General features: G+C 46.2%; 1 protein-coding gene across 1 annotated transcript in view; it reads right to left on the bottom strand.

Moving 5' to 3' along the window:
• Window positions 1-19,481, bottom strand: part of ACOXL (acyl-CoA oxidase like) — a 388,417-nt gene that overhangs the window by 284,826 nt on the left and 84,110 nt on the right. The gene's annotated exons all lie outside the window — the stretch shown is intronic.

Below are 19,481 nucleotides of genomic sequence, written 5' to 3'. Positions count from 1 at the left end.
TACTCTCGGTAGCTTGCCAGGCTCTCCAAGAGGGGCGGAGGAACACATATATATCTATGCATATTTAAATAAAGAGGAGTTAGTATACAAAAAATATTTTCCTACTCTACCAACTGAGAAATCTAGAAATAACAACACTCCACTAGCAAACACCTCATATGCAACCCTTGGTTATTTGTTTGTTTGTTTGTTTGTTTGTTTCAACTGAATCAAAGCTCTCATGATTGAGTTTCAGTCATAAAATGATTGAACACCCATCCCTCCACCAGTATACATTTTCCACCACCAAGGTCCCCAGTATCCCTCCCACCACCTCCACCCAATCCCACCCCCTGCCTCTATGACAGACAAAGTAGATAAAGGACTTAATATGATGGTCTCTCAGTATCTGTATTACAAACCATAACGCCCCAAAGTGGAGAGAGAGTAAGAAGGAATTGTTGGTTTCTAACACCATTTTATAATCAAAAGGACCAGTTTACCTTGGGGAAATAACTACTTTGAGACTTGTGGCATATGGCCAGGAGACCAGGGGGGTTTAAGAGGCCAGCTTTAGAGGATTGTATTTGAAGGCACAGTTGGTTAAGATCCAGTTTGTAGGTGTGACAGTAATTCTTGCCATAAAATTATCCATACAGATACTTTAGCTTTGTGGGGAAACAACCTGAAGATGGGTCCTCTATGTAATTCATTAGAAGTTCCTATTCACATTATAGGCATTCAACCACAGTAGGACGAGGAAGATATGACTGACTATGGCCCCACACAGACTGGGATTCAAATCTCAGCTAAATCACTCACCAGCTGGATGAAGCAAGAAAGTACTTAAGTCGAGGCTTAAGTCTATAGTGAGACTTTGCAGTTCTGGAAACACTGTGAAAGGGAAGAGTTTGAATACAACAAACACAGATCACAGATCACAGATCATCCTGTTATTCGTCGATTGCCTCGAGCAGGCCTCAGTAACGTCTCCTTCATCCTGGCCCTGAGGTTATATTCAAGGCTCTTTAGGAGAATGAGACCCATCATTGTTACTGGTATTTGGCATATTGGGTACGCCACGGGAGTTTTCCAGACTCTGCCGTGTGGGCAGGCTACATTCGGTAGCCTGCCAGTTTGTCAAAGTAGGAATGAGATGTTATAATAAGATATTGTGCGGCGGCGAATGCGGCCGCGCGGTTCCGGGTGCTGGTTTTTATAGTCTCAGAGTCTTGGCCGCTGATGGGATTACACGGCGCCAGGGGGCCAGTTGGTGGGTGTGACCCCCCGCCTACTGGAATTTGGAGGATCTGGGTGGAGGATGCTCGACTCCAATTCCAGTAGGCTTGGAGATTTCGGCCCCGGAACTCGGCGTACCCTGCCCCACCCGCGCCCTTCACCCCACTGGGGAGCCGAGCCCAACCCCCCCCCCCACGATGCCCGGGCGGGGAAAGTTGCAGCACGGCGCCCCCACCCCCACGGCGGGGGGTGGGGGGCTCCACGTGCGGGCTAGCGGCCGCTGCAGGCCGCCCCACGGGCCGGTTCTATCTGGGCCGAGACAACAAACAAGATCTAGTTTTATCCCATCAACATCCTTGGAAGAGTGAGTTCCTGTAGGACAACAATGGGTTTGTCCTTTCAGCCTTGCCCCAGGGAACTTAGTTTACCTTAAAGCAATATCCTTTCTGTATGGACACAGGAAGACAGTTAATATTATGCTTTGTAACTTTGGAGTTGATTGACTCCAATAATATTTACTCCTCGGCATCTGCTCTCTTGACTCAGTTGCCCTTAGTTCCTAGCATCCCAAAATCAGGGTCCCAACGAGGAACTGAATGAGCAGAGCAAGTTGTGAGCTACCCTGACATCAAAATGGGCCAGGCCAAAGCGCCACAATACTCAACTATAAGTCGAGAGCACGATCATATACAAATGCTGTCATGATCCAAAAGTAATAATGACACTAGCACCCTGCTGGGGTTAGGAAGACTAACCTGGACTGAGGACTGTGGTAAGACGTCCTCAGGAAGAACCAAACTTTAAGTTGATATATCTCTTAGTGTGCTCATACAGAATGACATTGCTAGAAATATTAGAAGTAGCTTTACTACACTGTAGTAAAGCTTAAATCCACATCCATTTAAGTGGATGACTAGCTGAGGAAAGAAGAAAGTGACACACCCTGAGTGGGATCCCACCCTTAAGCAGATCTCCTAGTAATCCAGAGTCATCTCTTTAGATGAGATTTTATCCTAGAGTTAATCTCCTGGAGGAGTGGTCTTACCTCTCTTTGTTTATTTGTTAATGTTCAACCCACCTTTGTGTCACCACCCTATGTGATTGCTATATAAACTAAGACTGTAAGAGCGAAGGGCAGAGCCAGAATCCAGGGGGCAGAGTCAGAATCTAGAGTGAAAGCCTCCAGAGAGAGAAGCAGAAGGGCTCCAGAGAGAGAGATCAGAAGAGACCAGAGGAGAGACTACAGAGACAGAGTCAGAAATAAAGAGACAGACAGAAGAGAGCATAGCGGCATGCACAAAGAAGCAAAGCACAAAGGAGGAGCCATCCCGATCTGGTCCGTACACAGCAGCTCGAGAACACCCAACACAGGTGGCAAGAGAGAGCTGCCCCGAGAGCCCGCCAACAACACATCATCATCTTCGCATCTCTCCCCCGCGTACATAAGATATTTTTTATAGGTTCATTACATTTTGTACAAATATACACAGTTAATGGCAGGCTTGGAACTTTAACCCAGTCTGTTTCATGTCTATCTCCAGGCCATGTCCCTAAAACTCTATAACTCTTGGTTCTTTATCTGTAGAATATCAATATCAGTGTCTCCCATTTGGCACTTCTGTAAGAACAGTGCATGGACAATACTCAGACTACTGTCTGGATTTCAAGTGTGACCACATTCAACAAAGGTGATGATCACTGTAGGGTCACTGACCACACATTCCTTCTTGACTTGATCTCCCCTTGACTTCCATGAAGCTACTCACGGAGAAAAATGCTTGGCCTCCTCCCGCTTCTCCCATGTATCTCTTGCACCCTCCCCCCATTATGCCTTTGACTTGGTTTGCCTATGCAGGCGTTGCCCCAAGTCCCTCATAGCTCCCTCTCCTACATAATATAACCTGTCTCCCACATCAGCATGCCCTTGAGAACCTCCGCACGACCATCTGATGTTTCTTTTCACTCACAGCTTCTTCCATAAATTGCTCCTCTTTTGTGCTTTTCATTCCCAACAAAAGTGCTCCCGGAAATACAAGCAGGATTTCATTATTTCCTTCCTTAAAAAAGTATCTCTAGTGCTTTATTGTTAACAGAATCAGATGCAGGATCTTTGCCAAAGCAAGAAAGACCCACCATCATCTGGTCCAAACCATTGATTCAAACACCTCCAGCAGCCCCATTCAGTAAGAAGGTTGTCATCCTGCCTCTTGCCCCCAAGATCTTTTCTTACCCCACTCAACTCCCCAACCCCAAACTTCAACAGTTCTAGTATGGCAAGAAGTCAAAACCTTCTACTGACCCAGCACAAGTTCCAGTCTGGTCCATTTGTCTAGTCCCTTTTAAAAGCCCCCAAATCAAACTCCAGCCAGGCACAAAGTGAAACAGTCATCTCCAAAGTGCAAAAATGATCCTCATGACACAGTGAGTTCTTTATGCCTGTCCTGCAGATCAAGCAGGGGCAGCTTCCAATTTCAGGGTGCGGGACAGCTGGCCTTGACAGTGAGCTCCAGAATACCCCTGGGGCACCACCACTGGCACAGGTACTGTTCAGGTCTACATGCAACTTTTCCAAATGGACTGTAATTCCTCAGGGAAAGACCTCTATGTTCTTTCTTCCATTGCTTACATCACTAGTATTCCCTTAGTCCCTCTGTGCTGAGTAAATCAGAGGATGTGCAAGGCTGCATCCTTGAAAAGAGGTGGAGTAATATCAGGAAAGAACACAGATAAACTAACTCCTTTCCCCCCCACCTCTTGTGGATTCTGACTTCCTTCACAAGAACAATGCCCAGAGAAAACTTGTTGGATTAAGTGTCCTGAGTATCTTGAAGCCCAAGCCAGGCTGCAAACCTGACTAAGGAGTTCTCCAAGGGAGAAGGCTTGGCATGGCAATACAAAGTATTGCCTGGCTGACGCGGACAGCAATTTTTGAAGGAAAAGTGTGGAATGTGAAATGTAACAAAGCTTGGAGGAGATGCCAAAGATGAGAAAGGGAGAGCAGCGTGGTGGGCCTGCCCCTCAGCACCTTACATATGACAGTTATTTATTCAAGCATGAAAACTGGGACATGACTCTTACTATGCTAATTAGACAAAGAAATGAATTATGCAAATACTTTTTGAAAGTCTACTCATGACAATCTTCTTGCCAGAGGAAAGTTAATGAAGCAAACACAACCTACTATTTCCCTCTGGCACTCAGACCCACTACGCAGACCTCACCTTTGATCCCCCAGGGAGTGAACACAAGCTAAAGTCTAGGGCCACTAACACACAGATTGACAGGGTGGAACCCTCAGACTTCCATGGAATCAAAGTCAGATGTTATACAAGCACGAGTCATAGAAGTTTCCAGAAATCCAAGGTGCTGCACTTTGCGGCTCCATACTCAGCATTCCTCCTCCACTGGCACCTCAAAACAGAAAGTCCTTGGCAAGCAAAAGCACAACCCTGCATAACCACACACAAGTTGTTTGCCACCTCTCAGAGCCTCGGGCTTCTACTCTGTGAGAACAAAATTGTGAAAAAAAAAAAATGCTTAGAAAGCACAACGCCCAGTGTGGACAGCTGCCCTGTCCTCCTTCTGGACACTACGAGGATGAAGATGCTGGCCATGGGCGGGACTGTTCACATTTCATTTGGGTATTTATTGGGGGTCTCCTATGTACTGGAACTGTGGGGAGCTCCAAGCTCTGTCAGCAATTGGAGAAGATAAAAGACAGTTAACACCTCGGCCTGAGGTCATAGAGCAGCCATGGGAAATCCAAGCGGGAAAAGGGACCAAAGGGGCAGAAGTTCTCCTAGAGAAAAACAGAGCAAGAGAAGGGGAAGAAACAAGAGTGGAGGGTCCTAGGCAGAACAGCAGCTGTGCTGGGCTGAGAGGTGACAAGGTACAGCCTGTCTAAGGAAGCGCAATCAGATCTGTATTGTTGGAACATGAGATCAATTTCTTTTGCCTGGAAAAAAAATTCTCTTTAATCAACTTCTGCAAAGTTTGGGGCCAGCACTGCTCTCTGAGGCTTTAATCCTATTACACAGGCATCTTTCGAGAATGAGAGACCATCCCTGGACCCATGCGTCAACTGCCCAGAATAGCATTCTAGTCACACTGACGGTGTCGTCAGACCCAGGAGGCTCACCCATGAGCAATCTGCAGGGATGAGTCAGGGTGCGAATGAGCTCGACAGGAAAGAAAAACAAAACATTTTCTACCCATCTCCCTGCTGCCTGGCCTGAAAACAACCAGTGTGGGCAAACTCCAGTGTTACAAACAAAGGTCTGGGTGTAAATATGTAAGAAATTTAAAAAGTGGGGCCAGAGAGATTATACAGTGGGGAAGTTGCTTGCCTTGTACACAGTTCACCCAGATTCAATCCCCAGTACTCCCTAGGGTCCCACAAGCCCCACCAGGTGTGATCCCTGAGCACAGTTGGGTATGGCTCAAACCCCAACTCCCCCCAAAACTGGAGAATGTGTTTGATTTCTTTTCAAATAGTCAAGAGTTCCCAGTGCACATACTACAAATAAAACGTTATCAAAAAACCCACATTTGATCTCCATAGAGCTGTGATCTGCCCTCACTTAATCTCCACCAAGGAAGCATTTATCATGACTCTTCATCATTATCACTGTATGCACCATCCATCCATTGATTCATCCCTCCAACCACTCACCTACCTGCTAATTCTGTTTCCTAAGTGGCAGGCCCTTATCTAAGAAAGGACAAAGTTACCAAGTAGACACAAGATCCAGCACTCTTGAAAGTGAAGTGTTGAGTCTACTTGCTTTTGAGTCTTCCTTTGTGGCCATACCCACTGGTGCCCATGGGTCACTACCAATTCTGCTATCTGGAGCAATTCTCAATGGTGCAAGCAGGACTGTGCATTGGCAGGGATGGAACCCACGCCTCCAAAATGCCAAACCCGTGTTCTCTGTCCTGCACTATCTCTCTGGTCCAATGTTAGGGCCTTCTGAGCAGCAAAAAGATCATAACTCCATAGAATTCCCCAAGAATCCCAACAGCATCCATCATGAAGGCAAGAAGTCTCCATTTCTCTTTACCTCTGCTTGCTTTGGCCAACTCTCCAAACTCTATTCAGTTCTGATCCAGTTGGAATTCCCTATAATACATCCAAGAATTCTCTTATCACCACCCGCCAAACTATGTAACACCACAAATCCTCATGGGAGTCTGAGGGAGGGGAGGGGCAGGCTTCTCAGCAGGGAAATGACACCATATATATTTTAAATGTGAAAACACCTCTTCCTTCTGTGACCATTTATTGGAGTTTCCAGAGTATTCCCAGCTGAATTTTCAGTGAACTGAGAAGTAAACTACGGAACAGCAGATATAAACCAAAATGTCCCCCTTCTTACTCATTCAGACCAGGCTAGGGAAAAGGGGCTGAGGAAGAGTCTGTTAATACGGCAACCCAGTCTTACTCTCACAAGACTGGATCAAGCTAACAAGCAAGTCCTTCTGGTGATCAGGAGCCTTCCCCGGGCTCAGTCCTCAACACTGACCTGGGAAAATGGATGGAGAGAGAGGCAGACAGACAGACAGACAGACAGAGACAGAGAGAGAGTAAGTCTGACTAAGTCCAGTCTCAAACTTTCCGGTAAGTTCTTAAACAGTAGCATTGTTTACTCAAACAATGGTATGAAAAAAGAACAGAGAAAAGTCAGTTGTACATGTCAGGGGAAATCTCTGTTGACAAGGAGGTACCCCACCTATTAGGTTCATTCAGGTTCCACGGTCATCAAAGTTTGGCTTGCTGTCCTCCTTGCTCTCCCATGTCCAGGCAGACCAGATAGCCTTTCTACTCTGGATTTTCAGATGCACCAACTCTTTCTCCTACCCCTTTCATACCATCTCTCATGTCTAACAAGGACCATAATCATAGTTCCACTGTCAACCCTTCAGCCCTCTCTCCTCTACTTGATGATCATAGCCATCTGTCTAGAATACAAACCTACTAGCATCACCCTCCTTCCTGGTACCCTTCCTTCATGGGTTCTCTCTTATGGTCCTGGCTCACCAGTTAGCCTAGACAGCACAGTGAACATTAGTAGGCCAGGAACAGAAGCTCTGGTCTCACCCTGCCCTCTGTTTGTCCTCCCTGGGCTGGACTAGTTCCACTCCCTGTGCCTCCATTTGCACTCTCTTAGCCTAGACTTGCTTCCTCCACTTTATTTACCAACCAATTTCTATATATCCTTCAAAAGTCTACATAAGGTCTTTGAAGGACTCTTCTTTGAATGGCTTAAGTCAACTCTGGTGACCCTTGGTCTGGTCCTCTCATAATGCCTTTTAGTACTAACCTCATATTAATTGTAATTGCTGGTTTCTAGTTCCTCTGCCCCCAATGCTCTTTCTATCCCTCTAACTGACCCAAACCGACTCTAGAGGGAAAAGGGTAATTCAGGGAACAGAACTCTGAGAAACAAACTCTACTTGACGTCTACAGAAAGATTACTAGACAATTGTATCTTTTAGTAGACATATATGTATCATGTATGAAGAGAGAGAGGAGGAACAAATAAGAGAAGGTGCTCTTGAAAAGTAAAATTAATTGTACAAATAAATCCATATAGTCAGGAAAGCAACAGAGAGTAAATTCTAAATTCAAGTTGTCCATAACATAAAACAAATCTTTTTAAGAAATATGAGAGAGGGCTTAGAGAGATAGCACAGCAAGTAGCATGGTTGCCTTCCAATGTGGCCAATCCAGGTTCAATCCCTGGCACCTTATATGGCGCCCAGAGCCCTACCAGGAGCGAGCATGGAGCCAGGAGTAAGCCATCAGCACCACTGGGTATGACCCCAAAACCAAACTAAACCAAAAAAAAAAAAAAGGAAAAGGAAATACAAGACAGAAAATAAGAGAAAGGCAACCAAGACAAAAAGCCCAAATTTTAGAGTACTAAGAAAATAGAAAAATAGAAAAAAATAACAAATAAAGAACTTACAGAAAAGAGTTCCCTGAATGAAAAAAGTTATTTTCAAACTGAAAGGGATACCATGTGCTTTGCAGTATAATAGATGGAAAACATGGCCTACTAAGTTTTGAGAAATTTCCACAATCCTAAGAGAAACGGCTTCCAGAGACAAAGTACAGATCTCATTCAAAAGAATATAGGATTTCCCACAGCAAACTTTATGCTAGAGCACAATCGGAAAACATGTTTAAAGTGATTTTCACCTTCAAAGTCTCTATTTAATATAATCAAATATATAGCCAAGATACAACCCTTTTCCGACACACAAATAATCAAATTATGGGACAGGAGCAATATTACAGCAGGTAAAGCACCTGTCAGCTGACACAGGTTCATCCCTGGCTATCCAAATGGTACCTCAAGCACCACCAAGAGTAATACCTGAGCACACCAGGAGTAAGATCTGAGCACAGGTGGGTGTGGACAAAAAAACAAACAAAACAAAATAATCAAAATATGACCTTCCAGAAGAAAGTAGTTAAGGATATATTGTAGCAAAACCAGAGGAAAATCAGCAAAAGTATAAGAGGAAATAAAAGAAAACAATGAAATATTTCTAAAAATCCACTGGGAAAATGCTTACATCCTCCCTCAATCTCCACCTTCCCCCATCTTCTTCACCTCAGGTAATCTTAGTTCTATTATTATAAATATCCATTGATTTTTCTTTTAATTTTGCTTTATTGGTTTAACTGAATGTCCTTACTTGCAGAGATAAGTGAAATCATCCAATACTTACAAACCCTTGCTGTGTATTTTTCATGTTTTATTTCTCTGCCCAATACCCACCTCCTGACTTGCTGCTATTGTTGTTGGAATGACAGCAGGCTCATTGACTGCAGGGACATAATCCATTTTGTCGTGAATGGCAAGGAGAGAACAGTGACTACTGTCTATCTGGTTTAGATAACAGTAAATCTCGGGCCGAAGTGATAGTACAGTGCATAGCGCACTTGTCTTACATGCGATGACCTGAGTTTGATCCCTGGTGCCCCTTTTAGTCCCCCAAGCACTGCCAGGAGTGATCCCTGAGTGCAGAGCCAGGAGTAAGCCTGAGCACAGCTGGGTGTATCCCCCGAAAAAAGTAAAGAAGAGAAACAGTAAATCAAATTAAAATAAGGCAGTAGATCCTGCAAGATCTCCAAAGTGAATAACATATCAGACAGAACCAGGAAAAAAAAAAGCCAGGGAGATGGTTCAAAGGAGTGCAGGCATTGCATGCTGGAGATCAGGATTCAGTCCCTGGAACTGAATGGTCCCTCAAATACCACCAGAGCAGCCCTCAAGCACCATCCCTAGGAGTAGCTGCACCAGGTATTGCCCCCAACACCGCCCCCCCACAAAAAATTTTTTTTTAATTTTTTTTTTATTAGTGAAACACCATGAGGTACAGTTGTAGACTTACAAGTTGTTGTGCTTGTGTTTCAGTTATGCAATGATCGAGTACCCATCCCACAAAAATTTATTTTGAGCGAAAAGCTAGAAGGTACTACTGATAATATGAAATGCTGATGAAAACATAAGTTCTACTCCTAGCAAGAAAAAAGAACAGCAATTGGAAACAGAGGGACCCCAAAGACATTAACAAAATACAATGATTGAACTATCAGGTGAATCAATGTAACAAATTTTCAGTAATCTCTAGACTGTGATCTTCTTTGGCCTTGATGTAATGTACATTGTTTAATGTTTAAATGTTTCATAAATATTTCACAGCAGTAGGGCATTTGCCTTGCACGCAGCCAACATGGCCGACCCGAGTTCAATTCCTCCGCCCCTCTCGGAGAGCCCGGCAAGCCACCGAGAGTATCTCACCCGCACGGCAGAGCCTGGCAAGATCCCCGTGACGTATTTGATATGCCAGACACAGTAACAACAAAGTCTCCAATGGAGACGTTACTGGGCCCGCTCAAGCAATCTATAGTAAGAGAATGCAATAGTTAGACACAACCCAGTCACAGGAAAGTAACCTACAGTCCACAGGCAAGATTATGCTAATGGAATAAAATGTAAATGTCTTAATCTTGGCAATAAAAAGATAATAGGGACAGCCCCCAGATGAGGAACAGATAGGAAGAAATGGGGTTGTTTAGATAGACAATGAAGATTTAAGATAACCATGGATAGCACTGTAGCACTGTCCTCCCATTGTTCATTGATTTGCTCCAGCGGGCCCAGTAACGTCTCCATTGTGAGACTTGTTACTGTGTTTGGCACATTGAATACGTCATGGGTAGCTTGCCAGGCTTTGCCCTGCAGGCAAGATACTCTCAGTAGCTTGCCAGGCTCTCCGAGAAGGGTGTAGGAATAGAACCCAGCTCAGCCAGGTTGGCTGCACACAAGGCAAACGCCCAACAGCTGTTCTATCGCTCCAGCCCATCCACGGGTACTTTGCCTAAATGTTAGTACAGTAGGTAGGGCACTTGTTTTGCATACAGTCAGTTCAGGTTCAATCCCCAGCACCTCATTTGGTATCCCAAGCCCTGCAAGGAGTGACCCCTGAGTGCAGAGCCAGCAGTAAGACTAAGCAAACCTACACACACACACACACACACACACACACACACACACACACACACACGTAATCACTGGGAGAGCCCAAAATAACCATACAAAAAATACTAAATGGTGAGTGAGGAAAATAATGCAAAAGGGACTGGGTTGAGGAGTCGCATACACGTCCTGAACTGTCATTTCTCATTGCAGAGATACATGAGTATCTAAATCAGGGAATGAAAGAGAGCTGTAGAACCCAAGTCTCCCCACTAGCCATCTTTTTGTTTCTCTTATTGGATCTTTTAAGTGTCTTGTAGAGACTACTTTAAATAGTCTGTTTCACTTTTTAAATTTTATCTAAGGAAGTGTGAGCTCTTTTTTCTTATTAAATTCCACTGTAGTCGGCCGGAAGTATTCAAAACCACTCCACTTGGATGAATTCAAAGTTGCGCACTCATTATAAATGCTCCTTATGAAGGGTCCTTTCCTCGCATAAAGACATCTGGAAGGCAACACAGGCCCATCTCCCCTCCTGCCCCTGGTCCAGCACTCAGCTCCTCAGAACCTCCGGGACAAGGAAATCAGATCCCAAGTCACATTGTGAAAGTAGCCTGGATTCTGGCCCAGCCAGCCACTATTTGGCATTTGCCAAATCCCCTTTTGGATGAAATCTCCATATTCTGAACTACAGACAACAGATTTTTTAAATCTTTCATTGGTTAACCAGAGCAAATACAAGAACACAACTGTGTGCACCAAAGTGGTGCAGGAATTCTCCCACCACTTGGAGTCTGACGTAGTGTCTACATTGGACTGCAAGAACCTCTCTGACTTGTGGATTCCAAAAGCAGCCCTGGTGTGGGTCAGGCCAGTCCTAGGAGCCTCCTCGGTGTGTGGCCCAGGAATCTCTGCACAAATTACCACCACTTTCTAGATTTCAGATTTTACATATCAAAAGTAGGAACCCCAAGCAGCTCATCTCACAAGGCTGGTCCCATCACATGTGTGAGTATATGTAAAATGCTCAGAACAAGTACAGGCAAGTGAGCACCCAACTCATTCTAGCTGCCATTGTCTTTCCGAGAGGCTGCTTAAAAGAAAGGATCTGTCCCAAGGCACAAAACCAGAGGGACAAAAATGGAGAGTAAGGGAAAGAGACCGTTAGTATACCCAGTTAACCGAGAAACCTCTGTTAAGACAAGACATCATCCCTGACCTCCCTGGGCACAGGCCATGAACCACAGCAGCCTGGGCACCTCTGAGACCTGTCCTGGGTTAGCACTGTAGCACTGTCATCCAGTTGTTCATCAATTTGCTCGAGCGGGCACCAGTTACGTCTCCATTGTGAGACACGATGTTACTGTTTTTGGCACATTGAATACATTATTGGTAGCTTACCAGGCTTTGCCGTGCGGGCAGAATACTCTTGGTAGCTTGCAGGGCTCTCTGAGAGGGGAAGAAGAATCAAACCTGAATCAGCTGCGTGTAAGGCAAACGCCCTACCCGCTATGCTGTCACTCCAGCCCCCTAGATGAGCAGTCTGCAGAAACCAGAAAAGCCCCTGCACAGAACCCCCTGTTAGCCATCTTCACTGACCACCTCCTTTACCACCAGTGACACCCAGAATTTTAGAAGACCTGGGTCTCCACCTCTGAAGGGGGCAGTGATCCTGGCAAGGTTGTCACAAATACAGTCACCAATGCTAAGAAGTCCTACACCCCCTTGAATGGAGAGGGAAGCCCAAGATTTCCCTCTCCTCCAGCAGAACAGAGTTCCATCTGCCACCATGAACCTTTCAGCTATCTACCTGCAAAGGGGATCTGGATTCTTCCCTTAGGAAGGCAGGGCTTAATGCCAGAGGGACCCAGAGACTTCATCATAACCATCTCCATCAAAGATGTACCCTGGGCTCTGGTAGCTGAGCTCCCTCCAAATCACCGTGTCCAGAGTATCATTCTCAGTTCCTCCTGCCACACAACCCCTGGAGGCTTCCTCATGGGGCAGCTCCACGCAGAGTTCCTGGATATGAACCCCTGCGGGAGTACCTTGTCCATGGGCTCAGGTGGAAAAGCTGCTTGGACAACTTTGCTGGAAATCACTTCAAAAGGGTACTCTTCCCCAAGCCCATTTCACTCAATGTCCTGTGTAACGTGATTTATCTGTAATTGTACTAACCCTTTAACTCTTGGACCTTTGGAGGAAGAGGCAGCGGATATATTGTTTTCTGTTTGTTTGGTTTTGCTTAGGGAACACACCTTGTGGTGGTAACAGGTTTTGGGCCCTAGTCTCAGGGGTCATTTCCAGTAGTGTTTGGGGGACCAAGCTGTGCCAAACACTGAACTGGAATCAGACGCATGCAAAGCAAGCACCTTGACGCCTGTCCTATCTCTCAGACCAATGAGTTATATGAAACCAGAAGACATGAAAGATTTAACCATTTTCATACACACGAAGACACACACACACACACACACACACACAAGTGAATCTACACCAAAATGCTGCAAGTTTATTTTTTTAAGACATCTGTGAATCCCATTATATATCCCAAAGAGTTAAGATCACTTGCATCCTGTTTACAGTCTGGGTCGTGAGCCAATTATTTGGCCGACATGCTGCCACTCTCCTTCTATTGGTCATTTGGTGAAAACCAACACTCTGAGCTAAACTGAGCTAAACACTCAGAAGCTGAACTCATGAGAACAACAAAACCCAACCCCTGGAGTAAAAATTCAATAAATGTAAAGTCAACCGAACCTGAGAGGCATGCTTGGTATCTGCCACCCTCTGGCGGTCAACTTCAGGAAGTTACTGCACCGGGGAAATGATTTCACAGATAAGCCAAAGCCTGCATCCCAAAGAACTGGCCCCAAGTCTAAACCTGTGCTGCAGCTCTGCTGTCCTGTGTGTGCACATGTGTGTCCGTGTGTACCTGTGTGTCTGTGTATTTGAGTGTGTTTGTGTGTGTGTGTCTGTGTTTCTGACTCTATGCATCTGAGTGTGTCTGTGTGTCTGTATATGTGTCTGGTTATATGTGGGTATCTAGTATGTCTGTGTCTGTGTTTGTGTCTGTGTGTGTGGTGTGTCTGTATGTAAGTCTCTCTGTACATGTGTGTACAGACTAAGTGTGTCTATGTGCCTTTGTGTGTCTGTATGTGTGTATGTTTTTGTGTGTGTCTCTCTGTGTGTGTGCATGTGTATATTCAAAGATAAGAACAACATCACTCTGAGTAGAATAGGATGATCCTGTGAACCTGTTTCCTGAAAAGCCCTAAAGTGACAACCATGAAACTGATACATGCTGAGCTGTCGCTCTCAACTCCCCAGTTCTCCAGGGCATCAGAGGACTGGCCAAGCTTCAAAGGTCACACTAGGGAGTATCACACATTTTCAGTGTTTCTAGGCAGCCCTTGTCCTCCACGTGGCCACACCTATGAGAATCCCACTTCACTCCTTCTTAGAGAGATTCCATTTCTTAGTTCCTTCACTCCTGTCCCCACCTAGGCCCCTCGGACATGCTCCCTGCTGTACTCCCAATGCTGCAAGAGCGCCCTCTGGGGGATAAAACCTACCAGCTCTCCACAGACACCCTACCTCAACCGTATCTCTAAAACGGGGTGTCCAGCAGAGACATGGTACAGGCATGAGGCAGATGTCTTGCACGTGGCTCACCCAGTTCAATTCCCAGCACCACAAACAGAGCACTGCTAGGGTTCACTCCTAAGACAGAATCAGGAATAGTTCCTGTGTACTGACAGGTGAGGCCCCCTCCCCACAAAACATTAAAATACTGGTATTCCAGTAGATGAATGGGATAAACATTGAAACCAACCAATCTCCACTCACAAAAACATTAACACAGAAAGCTTAACTTGTAACAACAGCTTAGTAAACACTCAAACAAGAACTTTATGTCCCCATGGTAAGAAACAACAATTTTCACAAAATTTCCTCCACGAAAACATTTTTTGATTATTCCATTAGTCATTTATGGATAACAAAAAATATAAAATAAATTATTGTCCGCCTGCTCTAGGGGCAGGCTTGAGAGATGGTTGGGAAAATGAATACAATGGTGGAGGGAAGGAGACAGTGGTGGTGGGATTGGTGTTGGAATATTGAATGCAAACCATCATGAAAAACTTTGTAAACCAGGATGTTTAAATAAAGTCGGGGGGTGGGAATAAATAAATAAATAAATAAATAAATAAATAACATTAGTATTCCTGAGGTCAGTGGCTGCTTTTCTCAGTCACATCCCACAAATCTCCATCAACTACTAATTCACAGACTTAATTATCCTTGTGTTTGGGACTGTGTAGTGAGGATAGTGGATGGATGAATGGATGAGTAACTGATGAACATATGGATGTAAGGGTGGATGGAGGAATGGGGATGCATAGATGGGATGGAGGAGGGAGAAGAGGGAGAAGTAGCGGGGAGAAAGGGAGGGAGCAAAGGAGGGAGGAGAAGGAAAAAGGGGAAAGGATCACTCTTCCTGGAGAGGAAAAGGGGAAGTGAAGGAGGGAGAGAAAGAAGGGGGGAAGAAAGGGAAGAGAGCAAGGAAAGGAGGGGAAGGAAGCCTCAGTCTCCGTTTGCCAGCTCCATTTTATCTGTTTCCTTTCCACATTTTAAACATTCCTGAGAATTCCTGGACTTTTTCTGAAAATGGAAAGTAAACAATTTCTCAAGATCATAGCTTCTACCTCAGAACCTTCTATCTTGGGCAAAACCTAGAAAAATGGTCAAATAGATAACCTAAGAGCACCTAAACTAGTCAGACCACTCTATGAAATCTTCATATTCTCTGCAATATTTTTGTCATTTGACTAGTAATACAATGACCCAGTTTTCTATTTAAAAAAAAAAGTCACAAGTGAGCTAAATTTTGTTCTAGACTAAGTTCTTGTCCAGCTGGGAGTTTCTTTCTCTTCTGTTTCTCAATAACCTTTTTCTATTTTATAATTCTGAGTCTAAACATCTTTATTACTCAATATTTTTATTCCTGAAAATATTGAAGAATTGGGAGCCATGAAGGAACACAGAGAGCTGCTATCATCACTCCTGCATCAGGAGGAAAGGAAGGAGGAAGAAAAAGGAAAGGGAAGGAGGGAAGAAGGAGAAAGGAGTAGAAAGAAAGAAAGAAAAGAGAGTAAGATACTTCCATGACATTTAGTGCTCTAATAGAGCTAGCACTGAGACTAAATAAAAACACATGATCTCTATCCACTACGTGTCCTGTTAATAACTATTTGTAACAACAAAAAGAGGTAAGCATAATATATATCCAGAAGGAAAAGTGCTTGCCTCTTAGAAAGAATATAAACAGGCAAAAAATAATGGCTCAGTTGCTACAGAAATCCACGGCATTCATTTCAAGGGTGTAAGTGAATTTCCAATGTCAAGCACCTGGCTGGTGGCCACGGAGCAGTGAACATGTCATACTCAGTCACTTGCTGCCCAGCTTCAGCCCCATGAGTCACTGAAGCTCAAGGGTGTGGCACCACCCGAAAAAGAGCCCATCACAGTGAGAACATGCTGCCTTGCTCTGCTCTGTGATCCCCAAAACAGGGCAGCCCAGAACTGCCACAACCTTCAGAGAGTACAGACCATGGCAAGGCTGGGGAAGGCTCTTGTCTCACAAGAAGCTAACCCCAGATCAATCCCCAGTGCCACATAAGATCCCCTGAGTCCTGCCAGGAGTGAACCCTCAACACCACAAGGTGTGTCCCAAAAACTAAAATAACTTTAAATTTAAAAAAAAGGAATTTTTTAAATGGCTATATCTGACGCTATACCCACCTCCTCTTCTTCTTTTTTTTTTCCCTTTTTTGGTTTTTAGCCCATACCTGATGGTGTTACTCAAGGATTCCTCCTGGCTCTGTACTCAGAATTACTACTCCTGCTAATAATTCAGGAGACCTTATGGGATGCTAGGGATCAAATTCAAGTCAACTGCACACGTGCAAGGCAAGTGCCTACCCACTGTTCTGGCCCACCACACCTCCTCTTCTTTGTTGATCTAATTCTCCATGAACCCCTATAGTTCAGTCTTGGGAAGGTCGTTCAAGGACATAACATCCCCCGAAGCCCCATCAATACTTTATTGAAAAAAGAAGCCCACCTGAAACCAGCTTCTTCCCCTTGCTCATCCTGAGTCCCAAGAGCTAGTGGAAGGATGCCTACCACCTTACCTGCTGCAACCTTAAGCTCTCGCCGCTTATCTCAAGCCCGTGTGATGCCCAGAACCAAAGCCCATCACACACCTATGACTGGTCATGAAGCCCATCACACATCTATGACCGACCTTCACCACCGCCAACGTTAGACCCAGCCTCACGCTCTTCTGTCCTTGGCTCAAAGCAGCCACCCCCAGAGAGATGAGACTGATTCTACACCCCACCAATAGCCTCCCAACCATGACTACTGTTTTCAGCATCAATAAAGCTAAGCTGAATTACGTACATGTCCACAGCCCCTAAGCCTGTCAGGAAGTGTCACCCTGGGACCCCTCCTCATCCAGTCTTGGGGACCAGGCCCCTTCTGACTACAGGGGGCCACCTCAGAGCCCTGGCTACTGTCCCACTTCCAGTGCCCCTAGCCAGTGTTTCACAGGCTCTTTTGCTGCCACCCTGCTGGGGAGAACCTCATCAGTCTCCTCACAGAGGACTTCCCTGGGCATACAGCAAAGGAGCCCACAGCAGGTAAGACGAACAAAGGTTGGCATTTCTCCTAGCCAAAACCAGGAGAGCCGGGATGCTTTCAGGTTAACATATGGTGGGAGACAGAGCCAGAGTGACAGTACAGTGGATAAGACACTTGCTTTGCATGTGGCTGATCAGGGTTCAATGGCTCCATCCCTGGTCCCCCATATGGTCCCCCAAGTCTGCCAAGAGTGATCCCTGACTAAAGAGCCCGGAGTAAGCCCTGAGCATCACTGGGTGTGACCCCAAAACAAACAAATATGGTGGAAGGGGCTAATGATGCTGGGACAGCACTTGCCTTGCACATTGCTGATCCTAGTTCAATTCCCAGCATGGTGTAGGGTCCCCCAAGAATCACTAGGAGTGATCTCCAAGCACAGAGTCTGGAGTAAGCTCTGAGCCCTGCTGACCCAAAAACCAAAACAATCTAGTCAAATTTAAAAATCATGGAGAGGCAAGGCCAGTACTTCTTTTCACTCAGATAAACGAGAGAAGTTTGCCCCACATATACTCTCTAGCTGCCCCCCAGGAGTCAAGTATCCTCTCCGAGGTCCTCCCTGCCAGCACCCATGTGTCCCTAGAGGCAGCCCAGGAGGTCATGACTCACTCTCACCATGATGGCCCTGCAGAAGGTGAATACCTGGAAGCTCTCGATGTCCCCCTCCCCCCACCCCCCCACCCACCCCCCCGTCACCCTTCCTTTCCAACTGCAAAACCTGGAGCTGACATGAAGGGCCAGGCATTGGGCAAGACAAAGAGGAAGGAAGAGAGCAGGTTGTCCTGGTCAGAGGGGGCCCAGAGCTTCAAGAATTAGACAGCAGCGTCCCCCTACCCGGGGGACCTTAAGAGCGATTGGGCGGAGCATCTGAGCTGTGGGCTTAGAGCACTTACACACTTCGTGCTGCTAGGTGCCTTGTCTGTGAGTCTGATTCATTCCTCACTCTGCCTGCCAGCTCCCCCTATTCTGTGTCGGCTACATGCAGTCCCCTGCAGGTGGCTGACACAGGGCAGGGCATAGGGCTGCTTGGAGCTTCAGGGATAGAGGGGGAGACAGAAAGGGCCCGGCACCTGGACAGTTGACAATCAGCCTGGAAAGTGGTGGCAGAGGGAACAGATGAGGGCTGGGCATGTTTGTGCTGACCCACAGCCCACACTGAGCTCTGAAACACCTGGAACTGTGACCAGCCCCGAAGAAAGCAGATGTCTTGCTAGGGAGCACAGCAGCCAGTAGGATATTCCCAGGCGAGGAAAAGTGTGACCCCAAAGCAGCAGAGATGATGGGGATGGAGTGATAGTACAGTGGGTAGGGCATTTGCCTTGCACGCGGCCGACCCGGGTTCGATTCCCAGCATCCCATATGGTCCCCCAAGCACTGCCCGGAGTAATTTCTGAGTGTATGAGCCAGGAGTAAGCCCTGTGCATTGCCGGGTGTGACCCAAAAAAACAAAACAAAACAAACAAAAAAGCAGTGGAGATGAGGACAGAGAGAAGGGAGTACAAGGTTCCTCAAGGTACCAGAGACAGAGCCTGGGCTTGGTTCCAGGGACTTTGGAGGCTATGCCAGGGACCAGGTGCTGGGAAGGTTCTGGGAATGCAGACCTGTGTCCCTTCTCGGTGGGCCTTCTCCCAGAGCTGCCCCCTTTCCACCAATCCAGGTACAAGCCCCCTCCCCTCCTTACCCCCACCCTCGCCCGGAACTTGCTAGAAACGCAGATGCTCAAGGTTCATTCCAGAACTACAGAGTCAGAAACTGGATGTGGAATGGAGTTTTGGGGTGAGCCCTGCCTGCAAAGGTTCAGGGAGACTCTTCTGAGGGTGGGTGTAGGGGTCAAAATGTTCCTTCCCTGCAAATCGGCCCCAGACAATGCTTGCCCTCTTCCATGTCACCCTGCTTCTCTTCCCAGTCTGCAAACTCCGTGTCTTGCTTCCCGCTTCCCTCCTCCCACAGAACCCCAGTTCCCCACCTAGGTCTGCCCAGCAACTGCTCCACTCCCCCTCCAAGCTCACCACCCACCCCCTACCCCAGCCTTGCCAAAAGTCTCCGTTTCCTTTTCCTTTTGTTCCT

The sequence above is a fragment of the Sorex fumeus genome, unplaced genomic scaffold, assembly GCF_029834395.1.
Source record: "Sorex fumeus unplaced genomic scaffold, SorFum_2.1 ptg000006l, whole genome shotgun sequence".
In the NCBI taxonomy this organism is placed as follows: Eukaryota; Metazoa; Chordata; class Mammalia; order Eulipotyphla; family Soricidae; genus Sorex; species Sorex fumeus.
Note: the sequence above shows the minus strand (reverse complement) of the source record. Positions and strands in the feature narration are given on the sequence as shown.